The 17,382-nt window shown below is 43.8% G+C and overlaps 1 pseudogene; it reads left to right on the forward strand.

The window, feature by feature from the left end:
* Positions 1–324: 324 nt before the first annotated feature.
* LOC114618972 lies at positions 325–903 on the forward strand (annotated as a pseudogene).
* The last annotated feature ends 16,479 nt before the right edge of the window (positions 904–17,382 follow it).

The raw sequence follows: 17,382 nt of genomic DNA on the forward strand, positions 1-17,382 counted from the left end.
CTTCGCCATAAGCCATTTGGTTATCAGAACATTTGCCACCATTCACACGACTACACTCGGCATAGATTCCGCTTTAATTTAATTTTAAAATGCAAACGTATTGGAAAAGATTTTACATTGTGTGCTCTTGATCAGTTCTATTCGGTAGCAGGCTGGCTGGGTTTATGGAAAGGCATTACATTCTCTGGGAGATTCAGGGCATTTCGCTAGCAGTGAGAAATTCAAAGCTCGACTGGGAATCTTGGAGTCACCTCCTCACCCTGCTGGAATAGGACACCTGTCACCAGGATCTGTGTCTGGACCCGTCTACCTGAATCGCCAAGGATGAGCTTCCTGGCTGTTTCCATGCTCCAGCAGCTGGCAATCCAGGTGCTGGCAAGTAAAGAAGACTTGGCTGTCTCTGCTCTGGAGGACCTGCCCCAGTGTTTTTCCCAGCACTGTTCAAGAAGGCCTTCATTAATTGGTTCACAAAGACTGTGAAGAGCATGGTAACAACTTGGCCCTACCCCAGCCTCTATATCGGCCCCCTTGTGGATAACTTCCAGGCTGTGTTCGATGGAGCACATTGGCTTAGTGTCCAGAAGGCGTAGACTGAAAGAGCTCTATTTGCTGGACGTCAAGCATGACTTCCTGGTAATAATGACTCCAACACAGGATCATCTCTGCATTTCCCAGCTCCAACCAGAGGAGGAAGACCCCACAACAGGGCTGCGGCAAACAATAATTGTTCATGCTGATTATGGCTTCCTGAGGGGAACTCTTGAACACTGCTGCTACCGTAATCACTTCGAGCTGTGGGTCAGTCAGAGATCAAATACACTCCTGTTTAAGAAAACGGTACCAAAAAAGAAGGTTGAGTTAGGACAAAGCATTAGATTCTTTGGGATATCATGGGATCTGTAGTTACCTAGAGGTGGTTTTAAGCCACTGGCGTGGGTGCTCTGAAAGAACAGTCTGTGCTCCTAACTCTTTAGGCATCTCTCTAGCCTCAGAATAATCATGTGACATGGGATGGATTGTAACTCACAATGTAAAACACTGTCATCAGCTTCTGCCTCTGGAGTATTGAAATTAAAGTGGCACACAGGCAAAAAACAAAAAAAATAAAGAAAAAAGAAAGAAAGGGAGAAAGAGAGAAGGGAAGAAAGAAAGGAAGAAAGAAAGAAAGAAAGGGAGAAGGAAAGAAAGAAAGAAATTCAAAGCCATGGCCAGTGCCTCCGATGTAGCCGGCACTGGGGAGCCTCCTTTCCCCAAAGAATTAATTACTCCTGAAAGCCAAGGCCAGCAGAAGGCCGAGGAGGAGCTGTTGGAGAGACTCTGGGGTCTGACGGAGATGTTTCTCCAGAGGGTCCAGTCAGCAGCCGGAGCCACCTTTGATCTCTGGTTCTCCGAGGCTCAGAAGATGTACAGATTTTCCAGGGCAACTTTGGATTGAGACCACTTCCTTCATGATCCTGGTTCTTCTTGTTGTCTTTTGAGACAGAAAAGTTGCAAAAAGATCAACAACAGCAACTACAACAATAGCAGACACTTTTAGGGCCCAACCAACACAGGGCCATCAGGAAGAATGCCCGGGGCTCTATATGTCCACTTCCTGGAAAGATCTAGATTGTTACCATGGTATTTGTCCTGATGGGACATTGAAATTAATTTGTGTTTCAACTGCTGATTGAACTTTTTCTTATTCTTCTTTTTTTGAATCTTGGCACATTGATCAATTTGAACCCCATGGGAACTTTCTCCATTTCTCATGGAGAGGCCCAGGTATACCTGTGCCCTTCATAATGAATGCCCTCACTTCCTGTTCTCCTGCTGATGCTGGATATGGTGGTGGGGAAGGTTATTCCACTCTACTCCTTTAATTAATTGCTCCTAAAGAAGTTCTTACATGCCCAGTGTGGGAAAGAAGTAAGCACCCGTGACCACTAAGGACTTTTTTTCTTTTAAAGAATGGAAATGTCTAGAACATGTAAAAAAAATGACAAAATCTATTACAGCTATAATGCAAAACAGTTACCAGGAATCTCTACGTGTGCCGGAGAGAACAGAGGCTGGCAGTAGCTTTAGCCAGATGGGGACTGGACAAATCAGGAGCGCATTTCCTCTGCACATTTTGGCTCAAAGACCTGTATGTGTGTAAAAAAGAAGTCAACGCTCACTTTTCGCATTTAAATATTAAAAACTCCAACTGGAAAAAAAAAAAAAAGGAAATTCCAAACTCTTTGGCGTAATTTAGCCAAAAGAAAACCCTTAGTCTGTATGTGATGATTTCTATTCCATTGAGAATTTTAAGAAATTTAAGTTTTTATTTAAAGTTTAAAATAGAAACATTAGGCTCAATATTTACATATTTAGAAAATAGGTCCTTTCTGAGGGACTGTTCATACGTTGATTTCATTATAGATGTCTATTATCTTAGTTAGGGTTTCTATTGCTGTGAAGAAACACCATGACCAAAAAGCAAGTTGTGGGGGAATGGATTTATTTGACTTACACGTCCACAGGACTGTTCATCATTAAAGGACATCAGAACAAGAATTCAAACAGAGCAGGATCCTGGAGACAGGAGCTTATGCAGAGGCCATAGAGGGATGCTGCTTAGTGGCTTGCTTCCCCTGGCTTGCTCAGTCTGCTTTCTTAGAGAACACAGACCCCCCCACCCCACCCCAGGAATGGCACCACCCACAATAGGCTGTGCTCTCCTCTATAACTAAGATGTCTTACAGCTGGATTTTATGAGGCACTTTCTCAAAGTTTCCTCCTTTCAGATAACTCTAGTTTGCAAGACTAGCCAGCACATTTATGTAACATAACTCAGAGACTTCCTTGGTAGGAAACACAGAAAAGGATGATAGAAGGTGACTGAGTCACTTTTTCATTGCTGTGATAAAACACCACAGCCAAGGTACCTTATAAAAGAAAGCATGTAATTGGGCTGTGGGTTAGAGTCCATGATGGAAGTATGAAGGCATGCCAGCAGAAACAGCTGAGGCATTGCATCTCAAACCCAGAGAACCCCTGAGAGTGGCGGAAGTCTTAAAATCCCAAAGCCTACTCAGATGACACACCTCCAAATCCTTCCCAAACAGGTCTACTGACTGGGAACTGAGTATTCAAGGCTGTGAGCCTATGTCTGAATAGGGGGCTCACTCACTCTCATTTGAGCCACCACAGGAGGGACGGAAACGTGGTTTTTCTACTTTCAGCCTTTTAAACATCCACATAGTGTTGGTTTGCGTCCCCAACTATAAGTACTGTCAACAACACATTTCATTTAGGTCTGTAGATTTTCACACCATAGCCCTTTCGGTTAAAACAAAGAATTTAGACAATTAGACTTGGAATCATACTTTCAAGTTGCTTTATAATGAACTTTTCATGTTCATTATAAAGAACCATGACTGAACTTGAAAGTGTCATCCTCCTGCCTCAGGCTGCCAAGTAGTTGGGGGTAACAACCATCCACCACCAAGTACAACACTGGATTTGTTCTCTTGCACATAGGATCTAAACCTCTGTCTCTTGCTGGGAAGGCTGTTTGTATCAGCACACAGAGGACAGAATCAAGCACGCTTGAGATTCTGAGCTGCTGGCCCAATGTGGCTCTAATGATGCAGAAGAGCCCAGCAACTATTCCCTCCGTAGACGTGGGAAGCAAGCTGGCCTCTGTGGTTACCTGGCTCAAGGTACTTATCTCCTGTCCCTCCAGGGTGAACAGAAGCAAGACTTAGGCCTTGCTAAGGACTTCCCAGAGGAGAGCCTGCTTCCTTGGCTATGCTTCACTCTTCATCTTCTGGGATCCAGCTAAAAAGACAGTGGGTTATCGGCTGGACAGAGACTAGAACTCCTGCATAGCTAGCAAGCTCTCAGATGGTGATGTTGCTGCTGCTCCCTGGACCAGACTGAGTAGCAGCAGACTCTGGGGAGTCTCTTCTGATAGTTCTTATGCCTGACTGTGGAGACAAGTCTTATGCCTGACTGTGGAGACAAGTCACCAAGGGAGCTAGCAGAAAATTCTAAGGCCCAATCCATGAAAATGAGGCTCTCTGGGTAATTTTCAAAGCAGCCTGGGTGGACTATGGCTGACTACCCATCACTGCAGCTTGAGGGGCAAGACAGGGTGTCTGCCTGGAAATGCCAGGATCCAATGATACAAATCTAAAACTACCGATGTGCATGACAACCAGTCTTCCTCTAAGAGAATCAGGATATATTCTATCCAGGTGTTGCTTCAGCCTGTATAGAGTAGTGTGTGTGTGTGTGTGTGTGTGTGTGTGTGTGTGTGTCCCACATGCAGAGGCTGCCTGGGGACTAGGTCCTGGCATGATAAAGAGTAAGGTACTGCTCAAGGTAAAAAATGGGAGCCTAATCTGAGTAGAGGTAAGCCTGTCTCTAAATGCACATGCAGAAAGTTGATAACATCTGAGCGTTCTGACCTTGAGTATCATTCTGTCTTCACCCCAACTTTATACGGGAGGAAGTGAAAAAGGCACAAACCACTACTGCCTCACACATGAGGAGGCTGGGTCTTGGAGAAAGTGACATATAAGGACCAGAGAGTTAGGTCTATCAGGTTATTCTCCACAGAGGCCAGTGTAGTGTCCCCAGTACTCCCCAACAGACTCTATGGTGGCAGTAGAAACCCTAGAAGCCAAGGAAAAACTTGAGAGGAAAGCAAGTTTCCCAGAGGTTTCCCAAGTAGATACAATATAGCTGACAGGCAGCTTAAAGCCTCTACAGAAGACTGGAGTGTTTCTACATGGCTTCCTCATCTCCTCTCACAGGTTTTTTTTTTTTTTATTTTTATTTTTATTATTATTTTTTTTTTAGGTCAACTCCCTGGCCGCTCACAAGCCCAGCATTAGCAGATAAGAAACTTGTTCTTACCAAGTCTTGGGTCTCTGTGGAAAAACATTGAAACAGATGGCTATAAGCGATTGTAAACAGGCAGCTTTTGTGGAAATTTACCAGCCTGAGTAGTCATAGGCCTTGTAAATAGGTAGCCTTGGCAGACAATACCAACTTAGATAAGGACAAGTGAGTCATAGGCAGAGTCATAGTGACTTGTCCCCTGGACCTTCACCCAGCCGATACCCGGTTCTGAAAGATATCTGTATTCCCCCTGAACTCCCACGCTCCAGTGTCATCCCCTTCCCCACATCCTGCCTTTCTGTGTTTATAACCCCTGTGTGAATGAATTACGATTTGAGAAAAAATAAATAAATTATTAAAAAGAAAAAAGAGAAACTTGTTCTTTATTCTTCCCTCCCCTCTTCTTGGGCTGTTCTCATTCATGGCATTTTCTGACAGGGTGTCTACCTGGACATGCCAGAGTCCAACTTTCCGTGTCTAGACTCTCATTCATGACTTCCTATACAGCAGGTGCTGCTCCAAGTACTCCAATACAGCAAATAGTAATGTGTGTGTACACTTGGACACACACCTACACACGTGCACACACAAACACAAATGCACACAGAGAAAGAGAGACTCCTGCTCATGCACATGTGCACACAGACATACACTCATGCTGTCATACACAAATACATTCACTTGTCACATGAGTGTACACACACACACAGACACACACCTTCCCTTGAGTTTCTAGTGTGCCCTACCCACTTTCATTTCAGACCCTTTATTCCTTTAGTATTGTCTGGATTTTCAAGCCCACCATCCAGTACAAAGATTTTAGTTTGGGAAAGCATTAACTAAGCTTCCCAATCTCCAGAGACATGGCTTTATGAAGCAACTCTCCAGCATTGGTGATCCCATAAATCTTTCACGTTGCATCCCATACAGAAGCCCAAATCAGTGTGCACTGGAGATTTCTGTTTAAATACTGTCTGGGATCACTGAGTGGCCAGACATTATCTAGTCCTGTCTCATCAGCAGCCAAAATCTCCATGTTTCTCATGGTGCCTCCCTCCACCTCAGCCACTGAAAGAGGGTCTTGGAGCCCAAGGGACTGCATAGTCCTGGTCCCTGGTGTGCCACTAGCAAACTCCATGATCCTGGAGGATTCTTTCCAATCTTTGTCTTTCTGTTTTCCATTACACAAGGAGGCGCTTGACAAGGAGACCCCTAGGGCATCTTTCAGTTCTTTAAAGCTCTCACACACAGCTAAAGTGCATCAGTAAAATGCCATTGGGTCCCAGTATTCTTCATGGATCTTTGGCTTTGCCTGGAGAAAAAAAAAGGGGGGGGGGACGTGGGGAGTGTTCCCAAGTCAGGTGTAAGCTGTTCAAATCCTGAGTAATATGGAAAATTTTCACTTGAACCTGAAAATGTCAGGGTTTGGATCGCTGCCCAGAGCAGGGAAGCATAGACGTGTAGATTGTTTGAGTTGCTGTGAAGTGCACATTTCCTGCTATTTCTTTCCAAGTTTGTGTTAAAGTAACAAGCTCAAATGTGAACATTAACAAAGATGACTCAGGCTCAGGGAATGTTGGTAGCACGACTCTGTGTTTTAAAATAACAGCAAAACCAGGGCTTTTCTTGTCCATTTGTTGACAAAAGAAAGCAAGAGATCATTAATCTAGTTCACTGGTCTCTAAACTATTTTTTTAAATGCATATAAGTGCTTTGCCTGGATGTATGTATACGTACCAGATGTATGCCTGTGTACCCACAGAGGTCTGAAGAGGGCACTGGATCACGTAGAATTGGAGTTTCTTAAGGTTGTAAGCTACAGTGTAAGTGCTAGGACCCAGACCCAGGGCCTCTGAAAGAGCAACAAGTGTCTAAACAAATTTGGTAGATAATGCATCCTGATGATAAAAATATTTTGAGCATGTTCCAAATATATGGATATTCATTTATTTGAATATTATAGATGTGCACTACTCTACTGATTAGCATATAAAACATACACAAAGAAAATTAAAATGACAAGATTGAGGGGGGAAAAATTTCCCAGTGACAAAACTTAAGTTTTTATCTTTGTACAAATTGGAGGGTTCTATTTTTTTATCCTTTTAAAAATAAAACCATCTCAAAATAAACTAAACAGAGGACCTAGGTTATAGCTATGTAGACTACTTGCTTAGCATATGTGAGGCCCTAAAGCCAATTCCCAGTGTTTCAAAGAGAAAAAAGACAAGAAGGAGGAGGAAAAGGAGGAGAAAGAGGAACAAGAGGAAGAGGAGGAGAAGGAGAAGGAGGAGGGGGATATTTCACCCACTATCACTAAGTAGGAGAGAAAGAATAATAAGGGGGTGGGGAGAGAGATCCCTGATTCTAATTCTTTCTTTTTTCTTCTTCTTCTTTGAGCCCAGCTACTAACAAACAACAATCACTCCCCCCCATGAACCATCATGACCACCAACCCTGCCTAGTGGGACTATAGCATTTATATACCCTCTGAAATGTTCCCAGAATTCCAAACATCATGCAATTACTGAAACTATCTGCAGCTGGCAAAACCATGCCTTTACTAGAATACGAGGCAAGTCATAGTCAGTTGCTGTGGACAGTCTGAAGGAGCCCCACACCTCCACACCTGGGATTAAAACACAAAAACATATTCTTACAATATTTCTGTGTTTTAAAAAAATCCTCCAGAATTGTCACTACAAGAAAGATTATGGGAGAGTCTAGGGAGAAGGCTCAGAGGTTAAGAGAATGTATTGTTCTCTCAGAGAACTGAGTTTTGGTCTCGGCATCCACACCCCAAGGTTCACACTGTGTGTAACTCCAGTTCAAGGAATCAGACACCCTCTTCTCACAACTGCCTGTGACTGCAGCTCAACGAAATGTACACACAGACACAGACAGACAGACAGACAGATAACACACACACACACACACACACAACTTCTTAAAAGAACAAAGTAAGGGGCTGGAGTGCTGGCTCAATGGTTAGGTGCATTTACTGTTCCTTCAGAGGGTCTGAATCAATTTCCAGCACCTTTGTGGCAGCTCACAACCACCTGTAACTGCACTTCTTGGGGATCTGATACCATCTTCTGGCTTTCAAGGGCACTTCATGCTAATGGTGCAAATGAACATGCAAAATACAAATAAATAACTCTTAAGAAGGAAGGAGAGAGTAAAGAAGGAAGGAAAGAGAGAGAAGGAAGGAGGGAAGGAAGGAAGGAAGGAAGGAAGAAAGGAAGAAAGGAAGGGAAAACAGGCAGCTAGGTATGGGTAGGAGGAAGAAAGAAGAATGGGATTTGAACAGGCACTAACCTGTGGATTAGAAAGTACTTTTTCCTGGTGCATGAAGTCTCCCTGGAAGCAGTCTGAGTTGTCAGTGCAACCACTTTAAGAAGATGAGCGCAGCACTGACTGCACTTCCAGAGGTCCTGAGTTCAAATCCCAGCAACCACATGGTGGCTCACAACCATCTGTAATGAGGTCTGATGCCCTCTTCTGGTGTGTCTGAAGACAGCTGCAGTGTATTCATATATAATAAATAAATAAATCTTTAAAAGAAAAGAAGAAGATGAGCTCATACTCAAAGCATTCCTCTTACAAGAGTCTAGCCCCTCCCTCAAACCCAAAGCCGCACACAATTAGGTTAGAAGTACACACAGCTGTCTATGAGGAGTCGTTGGATAATCAGGTGAGGGTCCGGTGACCTCATGCTCTCTTTATATTAGGGAATGCCAATAGTCCATCCCAGCTGCAGTGACCTGTAAGCACACACAGCTGAGATTTTTAACGATGGGGATTGTCCTGAACTGAATGCAGGCTAGTGGTGACAACAGAAAGAGACCCTTGAATACAGTAGGTGCTCAAAAATGTTGAATGTGTACATATACAGAAGAATGCCAGCTAGGGATAGGATTGATCCACAAAGCGCTGAGGGGGCTCTGAAGAGGAAATAAGTCACGTAGGATTGTGGGTTCTGAGGGCTCCTTTGTCTGATCTTGCAGCTCCCTAGAGACCTGAGTGGAAGGCTAGTCTCCTTGGGTTTTGTGTCAGTGAAGAGACAAGGAGGCCCGGCTATTTTTGAACACTGTGACACCGAATGGCAGCTGTGAAGTGTTTTTGTGTGTATCAACTCCTTGGTGATAGCCTTGTGAAGGCTAATGGCCTCTTCAACTCTCACATCTTGAACAAAAGTCGCTAAGTAACCCCCCCCCCCTCACTTCCCCCCCCCCCCCAACCCTGCCCCAGAACTGGGCTGGATTCAGAGTTGTCTCCGACTGTGCAAATCTGATATGAGGTCCTATTGGCCCAAAGTTCACCTATGGCCTATTGCACCAAGGTCTTTTGGGTCCACTGAGGCCAGTACCTTGTCTCAAGTCAAGGCACATGCACTGTAAAGACTGGAAATCAATCTTCACTCCATCTTTTCACTGTGATTCATTAATCTTCTCTCTTCTCTCGCTCCCTGTCTCTGTCTCTCTGTTTCTGTGTCTGTCTTTCTCTGTCTTTTGTCTATCTCAGTCTCACTCTGTGTCTCTGCCTCTCTCTCTCTCTCTCTCTCTCTCTGTCTCTGCCTGTCTCTCTGTTTCTGTCTGTCTCTGTCTTTCTCTCTCTTATGCTAGGCACTGCCTTTCTTGGTGCCCCCACAAGTTTTGCAAGTATGTGTGAACTGAAGTTCTCAGGAGCAAAACAGGTGAATCTATGCTAAAAATTCTGCAAGTTCCACTGACTGATATTCAGTGATTGGGAAGAGTTGGGATGTTTCAGGGCCCAAATTATCATGGTTAACCTTTAACACCTTTAATAGCCATTTAGTGCCAATTCTGTGTTTGACATGACATCTATCATTATGTCTACTGGAGTGCACAGAAAAAATCCCTAGCTTCTACCAACCTAAAGTCTAAGAATGTCGCTAGAGTAGCACCTGAGGTATAACACAGGTTTCTTGCTTTGCTATAACTCACTGACTTGATGTTTCCACTCATTTTTTTTTTTTTTTAGTTCCTGGATTTATAGCTTTGTTCTGTTATGAACTTCATGAAACTGTTACCACATTGGAACATCGTATTTGGAGTAACCTATATCTGTGTTCCTGGTCCTGGTCACTCATGTATGTATGTATGTATGTATGTATGTATGTATGTATATTTGGCTCCAGGGCAAACTATCTCATATTCACCTTGAGATATGAACCTTGTTTTTGTGTCAAAATATGTAAGAAGATGGGTCTTAGCACATTCTTGCTAGATCGTGTTGGAGATCTCTGGGCAGACAAAGTATATTCATCATACATGAAGACCACCATAGCCCAGCAGAAATGGTTCAAAAGTGGTCTTGTCTTGGGCTGGCAAGGTGCTTCAATGAGTAAAAGTGCTTGCCACTAAGCTGGATGACCCAAGTTTGATCCCTATGCCTCATGTGATAAAGTAGTGAAGTGCCTGCAGCCAGATGTCCCGAGACCTCCATGACATCACACACGGCAATCATTGTCCATGAAACAGCATTTGCTGTAGCCATACTCCCCACGGGGAGTAGAGAAATCCCGAAGGCTTTGGGAGCACACTACTTGTACCCACTTCTTGCTGTGATAGCATAGTTCCTTCTGTGTGGACAATCCTGTCCACTCTCTAGGAGGTTTTGGTTCATTTCTTGTGTTTGTTTTATTCATACAAGAATTCACAGGCCTGAAATTCACCCGAAGGTAAACCAAATAAGGAAATTTGGTATGAATTTCCATAAGAGCTGAACTTCTCTGGGGCCACAGGGAGTGTGGCTATAGAGAATAGTGGCACTGGGTTGCTGGTCACCACATCTGGAGTGAAGCCACAGGAGTTAGAACTTAAACATCTCTGCTCTAAAGGCTAAACACTGGCTGTTCATGACAGTCAGTTGTGTATTTCTATACGTTCCATGGGCTAGATTTTCAGTAACAATTGGTTCTATCTTTAAAAGTCCTTGGGTGGTCAGGATGGTTCAGTGGGTAAAAGTGCTTGCCACCAAGCTTAGTATCCCCACATCCATGTGACAGGAGTGGAGGGACTGTTGCAAGATGTCTGGTGACCTCCACATACGGCATGGCTTTGTGCATGTATATGAGTGTGTGTGCCACACAAATACATAATAAATAAGTGTGACATATTTTAAAATCCTTAAAAAATAGTATACTCTTTATGCCTTTAATCCCAGGGCTAAGGATATAGAGGCAGGTGGATATCTGAGTCTGAAGCCAGCCTAGTCTTCAAAGCAAATTCCAGGACATTGAGGGCTACATAGTGAGATCATGTATCAAACAACAATAACTAGCCAAACAAAAACAGTGACACCAATAAAAAACAGTACACCAAATTTCTCTTGTGCCATAAAGTTTTTCTTAGCTGTCTTGCCACTTAGTCACTCACAAAGGTCCCATTGCATGTATGTGTCTTTTCATCAGGGCTAAAGGAAGTGGGAACAAACTTGAAAGGGACACATAGTAGTGTGCTCTCTCTGTCCTCTTGGCTCAGAGCTTTATTCTCACTAAGGCTTGTGGAATCCTCATGGCTGTGTAGGGCAATTTAAATGATGTATTCCTTTTAAGGATTTATTTTATGTGCACAGTGTTTTCCCTTGCATGTATGTTTGTGTACCATGTGCATGCCTGGCACTTGCAGAAGCCACACAAGAGTGTAGGATTCCTTGGACTTAGAATAATAGATGGCCTTGCACTGTCGCGTGGGTGTTGAGAGAAAAACTGGGTCCTCTGCAAAAGTAGCAAGAAGAGCCTGCCTCTTAGCCTCCGAGCCATCTCTCCAGCCCCATGACTCTATATTGTTTCTAACAATTTATTTATTGTTCTTCTTCTCTACAAAGCCACTATTTGAATTAGAGCAGTGGTTCCCAACCCTTCTAATGCTATGACCCATTCATAGAGTTCTTCATGTTGTGGTGCTTCATATTATTTTGTTGCTACTCCATAACTGTAACTTTGCTACTCTTCTGAATCTTAATGAAAATATCTGATATGCAGGATATCTGCTATGTGACTCCTGTGAAAGGGTCATTCAATCCCCAAAGGGGTTGCCACCCACAGGTCAAGAACTGCTGGATTAGATGAATTGTCTGATGTCATATCTGATTGCCACATTATATGTGACAAACATGAAATCATTTTTCTCCTTATATCTTTTCCTTAAAAACAAAGACACTGCCACCCCTAATAAAACAGCTGTCAGCCAACCTTTTGTTGGGACCAAAAACTTCATTGGTAACTATAAGCTAGGCTGAGGATGTAAAAAGAATGTGGGCAGATTGCCAGGCCACCCTCTATTCAGAAGGACTTTCTAGATGTCAACTTTGACTTTTCTACCAAACATTTTACATTACATAGTTGATATGACCTGAGTTTCTGGTCACCTCTCCAGCCAGCTTCTAAGAGGGGAACTTTCTTGTCTTGCTAATATTGAACCCATCCATCCACCCCACGACCACTTCCTTCCAATTGCTTGTTGGGCAGGCGATGGGAAACATCTAGGTGATCTCACATGCTTCCAGGCTCTCAACCCAGACTCTTTCCCTTAATTGTCAAAGCCTGGAGACATAGCTCAGAGGTACAGGGGTTGCTTAGTGTGTGCAAGACCCTAAGTTCCATCCACACTACTGCCAATCAGTCAATAAACGAACAAACAAATAAATAAGTAAATATACTCCAAATGTGTGTGTGTGTGTGTGTGTGTGTGTGTGTGTGTTGAGAAAGAGAGGAGAGAGAGAGAGAGAGAGAGAGAGAGAGAGAGAGAGAGAGAGAGAGAGAAGTTGAAATGCAGAATCCTATTCATGATAGAGGAAAGAGATAACCTACATCCAAAGGTGATTAATTCTCTTTATTGGAGGAAAACAAGAAGTCATCAATCTCATTATCATTATGATAGAAATCGATATGTATACATGATTGTCAAGGCAGAGAATCATTTGCTACATAGACCCATGAACAATTTTGCAGTGCCGCAAACCTAAGGGAGTTAAACTTCTTGCAGAGTTTACTACATGCATGGGATAAATGCACAGTTTCCCTTCTTTTACTTTTTACTTTTTTACTTTACTTTTTATTTTTGGATAAGCATGGTTTTAATGGAAAAAAATCCCCAAAACCCAAACCAATTGCAAGCCTGGTAATAATGAGTGGACCAAACCTGGACTTGATGGAAACTGTCAGGAAAACATGGCCATCATTGGGAGAGAGCTGATTGGAGACCAATTATATCATGTATAGATAGCCACAGAAGCCAATTTAGACATTATTCCAATGGATGTTCTGGGCAGATACCTTTGGTGTCTTCTCACCCGAATGTGGGCTAAGAAAAATGTTCTCTGAAACATGCAGCCCTGTCCTTCAAACTGAAGACGCTGCTATAACACTGGACAGAGTCTTACATTGCCCTGAAATGACCACGTGCCTGTCAAGGAGAGCCGCAGCTTCTGTAGTGTGGGACAAACATCTGAGATGATGTTCTAGACCATTTTTTCTCCTCTTTTGTAGCCTGACTGCCAGCTCTGCCCCAGGGCGTTGTCTTCCAAAGTGCAGGGTTATCCAAGAGGGCCTCAGAATCCTCCTCTATCCAAACTAAGATTTTTTCCTATTGAGAAGCGAGTTAACTAGTGTTTGGAACTTTTGAGTGATGTCTTTGACCAAAGCCTCAAAGATGTCTCTCATTTTCTATTTTGTTCCCTCCATAAGGAAAATAAAATCACCTATAAGCAACATAGTTTGGTAAATCATCAGAGGACATAGTAATTATATGACAAATTCCCCAGAGACAAAAAAAAAGGTTAAGAATGGGGGCACGGAGAATGCGGAAGCAGCTTTAGTACAGGGGGCAGGGTGTCAATGCAATAGTTTGTCCCTTTGGCTTAGAAAAATACAGACACAGAGAAGCCATTGCACAGTTTGTTTTGTCCACAAAACCAGACTCGGCAGCCACATGCTGAACAGAATATTTGGCTTCCAAATGCGCAGCCTTTGGGTTTGCAAAAGTAGAACCCATAAAGCCACAAGCTGAGCTGCTCCCGATGGAGTTTTCAGGGAAGTCTACTCAGGGTTAAGTCCCCCCTGATGAAGATTTGCTGGGAGAAGGCAGGCCAGGCTGTGGCCAGCATGCAGGGCCATCTTCACAGTGGCGCTAGGCTCCTGTGCACACACCAGAGCTGCAGACAGACGTTCATGCACTGAGACCACCAAGAAGGGACCTGGTAGACGGGATGTGGCCTTTCCTCTTCTTCCTCTTTTAGACCTGCCTGCCTCCCAGAGTTGAAGATTTCAAACTAACTTGCCTGCACACAAATTTTTGTGGAGTCACAGGAAGTAAGTTTGCCTTTTGAAATCTACTTCCCCAGCTTAGCTTGAAAACAAAACAAAACAAAACAAAAAAACTAACTGGGTAAATCGCTTCAAAACTTTCAATTCTAAAAACCAAGAATACCTTTTCTGCCTGCAGCCCCACCTTAGGACCAGGAAACCCCCTAAAGAGCAGTGGACTACATACAGATATATACACTGGTTTTTAATTTTGGAAACAAACTGAACAGTGTTTGGTCTGGAATGTGGTTAAGGAAAAGGCAAGTTGTTGGAATGTGAGAAGGGATGGGGACCTAGCACTGGTTTGGGAGGACATGCAAGGGAGGCCTGCATCTCACTTGTTGGAAGTGGTGGTAACATACTGGAAAACATGATTTCTGGTTATGAGAAATGGAAGGGGCTTTCCTTCATCCACCATCCTCACCTTTATTCCTCATAGCCCAGAAAAACCTAGCACAGCACTTTCGCAAATCCCGCAAGGCAGAGAGGCTCTGTCCCAGGTCTCCTGCCTACAGCCTGGAGTAGTGGTACCTGCTTGGTTTCCTCAGTGTAAAAAGTCAGCTTTGGCCACAGTTCTGAGTAGGCCAAGGGGTTATGATAACCTAGGGTTCTAAAATGCCCAGTCATTTCCACTAGGTGGGCTTCTCTTGCTGTTTAAACATGCTCAAAACCCACCAAACCCAGGAGCTCTGACCATATTGAGTTTTGCATCCTATAGGAGGGGTCAGAACTCTCAAGACAGGGCCAACTAATTTCTTCTCCTGTGTTCATGTTGTACGTGGCCTGTGGTGTAAAGGCCAATTCTCTCTGCCATCGACAAGCTAGCCAGTACTGAAGTATAGAAACAAAAAGCATAAGTAAGTAAACAGAATCTGGGATTCACTGAGCCAACTCCTGTGTTTCCAGATACCACACTCAGAGATACCTGAAGAGAGGAAGTATGTCTAGACCACGAGTTGGCATGCAAGTGGAGGCAGCTGTTTTCTTAAGGAGGAATCTTCGACAACATTGGGCACAATCAAAATGGTATGGCTGGAGACTCAAGATAGTGTTTGAGAAGTGGCCCAGAATCAAAGTGAAGGACAGGAATCTATGTCTTTTGGTTTGTTTAAATTACTTCTCCATAGTCCTTTTCTTTCACACACAGAGGTGAATACCTGCTGATCTTTTAGAGTCAGAGTCCCTTTGGGGTTAGAGGCAGTAGGAAGAGGTAAAAACTTGCTGGGGCTTGTTACAAAGGGTGCCTACAACACTGGGATTGCTGTCTCAGTCACTGTAGTCTCCATGTCCTCAAGGATTCTGTGGCAATCCCTGCTCCTCCAGCCTCTAACTGCCTCTATCTCTTCCTGACCAAGACATGAAGCTCCAAACTCTAGAGATCCCTTGCTTTAGAATGAGAATCTATGGCTCTGATGGGGCTGAGTGAGAGCTTCCATTCACTGTTGGTTTTGGATGAATATTAGCTGCTCTTTCTGCCTCATGTATAGGTAAAGGGCAGAAAGGGGGGGGGGAAGGACAGGCAGGAAGCAGAGGGAAAGGCTATTCTGAAAGTATTTCAATATTTCATAACCAAGTGAGGATATACATGTCCACTTGTCTAGCAAATGTGAAAAGGCAATATAATGGAGGTATAGGGAGAGCCTGGTATTAGAAATGTAGTCAGAGAGGGTGTGTGTGTGTGGCCACAGGATGATGCTAAGCATACTGGTATGTTCACCCATTGTACTGGTACTGTAGTTCTCAGCTTACATCACTGGAATATGAGAAGAGTTAGGGAGCTCAGACTTTGACATACCCCTTTCCAGGTCTTAAGACTAGGTCCATTCTGTGTTTTTATATATTATTATATAATACTACCAAGTGAAAGTGAAACTTTCTCTTTCTACCACAATGCCCTTCTCAGACTCGTCCCAGTGGCACTTATTTTCATCTTTCTTAAGACAGTAGGAAATGGTGTCATGCACGGGTTTCCCGATAGCATGTTCAACCTTGCCTACTACTGGGCTGGCACTAGCCATCACCACCTTACACTAGTTCACGGAGACCTGAAAGATCAAGGTTGAACCAAGCATGGTTGATTGCAAGGTAGATACCTATACTAGGGCTTACTCTTCACCTGTTCTGTATTTATTTGATACACGTGAGAACAGGGTAGACCAGATGTCTGAGTTTGAAACCACTCTTACATATCTTGTACAGTGACCTTTGGGGAGCTGGAGCTGCCTGCTTGGTGACATTGTGTGTGCACATACATGTGTGTGTGTGTGTATGTGTGTGTGGAGAGGGCTGGGAGCAAAGGTGTAGGGTGACAAGAATGACGTACTTGTCCAGCAGGAATTTCTATGGCTGGCAAGTACATAAGAAGGACACAGCCTGAGAGGACAGTCCCTGAGCCACGAGGGAGACCTATCACAGTCCATCTTGGCAGGCTTCGGCTGACTGTGGATGAGGCTCAGGCTTTAGACAAACATGACAGCTGAAGGAAAACATTGGCAAAACTGGCCTTTGAACCACCTGCTTTGGTCTCCAAGAGCCTCCTTGAAACTGGTTTTCACAGGACATGCCTGATTTTAGCCTTCAAGTTCCACATCCTGGAAAATCCTTCAGTCCCTGTTAAACCCAGACACACAATAGCCTGACTACCACAGGTACTGTTATTAGATTCCTCTGATGGAAGGGAAGGCTTCTGCACCAGCTGGATCTTGCTGAGTCAGCCATCTCTAGGATGGACAATATTCTACTCACTTGCTGTGTTTTTCCTTTCCACCTAAAATAAAAGGTTTCTTCTTCAAGGCTATTTCTGTCCTCTCTCTTGGGTAATGTTCATGAGAGAACAGGGTAAAAATGTTGTGGGGGGGAGTGTGTGGTATAGGCCATTTGAAGGGTACTATTAGAAATGAATTTAAAAAATTAAAACAGATAAAGAGATTCATTTTAAAAGTGCATAGCTGAGAATAGAGTTTCATCCATCATCCCCCAGGAGAATTGAGGGCTGTGTGTGGTTCCTTTAAAAAAACAAGATGGCAGTCCGTCCCTTCTGCAAGGGAGGCTCCTAAATCTTGGCACTGTGGGGATCCTGTTCCTGGAGGGCAGTTCACCTGTAATGTGGAGCCTGGAGTTCAGGGTGGAGGAAACAAGCTTGTATCTTCTGTGGTTGGTAAGCAGTTCTCAGGGGAAGC

The sequence above is a fragment of the Grammomys surdaster genome, unplaced genomic scaffold (genome assembly GCF_004785775.1).
Source record: "Grammomys surdaster isolate TR1022 unplaced genomic scaffold, NIH_TR_1.0 146, whole genome shotgun sequence".
NCBI classification, from domain to species: Eukaryota; Metazoa; Chordata; class Mammalia; order Rodentia; family Muridae; genus Grammomys; species Grammomys surdaster.